At 31.0% G+C, this 348-nt stretch overlaps 1 protein-coding gene across 1 annotated transcript in view; it reads right to left on the bottom strand.

Annotated features, from left to right (window-relative positions):
• The window catches only part of man1a1 (mannosidase, alpha, class 1A, member 1), a 190,749-nt gene that overhangs the window by 15,373 nt on the left and 175,028 nt on the right, over positions 1 to 348 (bottom strand). The window lies entirely within an intron of this gene.

The following is a 348-nucleotide window of genomic DNA, read 5'->3' as shown; positions in this document are numbered from 1 at the left end:
ACATTTCTTGTCTGTGAATAAACATCTTAACTCACCCTCTCGGCCCGATCTGTTTTTGGGTTTAACTACAGAAAACCTGACACCAACGTAAAACCAGTGTGACCAATGTAATGGAAAACATGAACTATTTAAGCAGTTGCACATTTTTGTATTCCCAACTTGTATATATTCAAATATTTGGTCTTGTATTTTAACCTATTATTATTTAATGTATTTTGTTTGTATGCATATTGTATCCTACTATTTCATTATATTTATATTCTGTGCTTTGTAACTGATTCTGCTGCTGTAACACTATAATTTCCCATTTTATTGGGCTCAATATCTATCTATCTATCTATCTATCTA

Source organism: Etheostoma spectabile, chromosome 18 (genome assembly GCF_008692095.1).
Source record: "Etheostoma spectabile isolate EspeVRDwgs_2016 chromosome 18, UIUC_Espe_1.0, whole genome shotgun sequence".
Taxonomy (NCBI): domain Eukaryota; kingdom Metazoa; phylum Chordata; class Actinopteri; order Perciformes; family Percidae; genus Etheostoma; species Etheostoma spectabile.
This window is presented reverse-complemented; position numbering and strand designations above follow the sequence as displayed.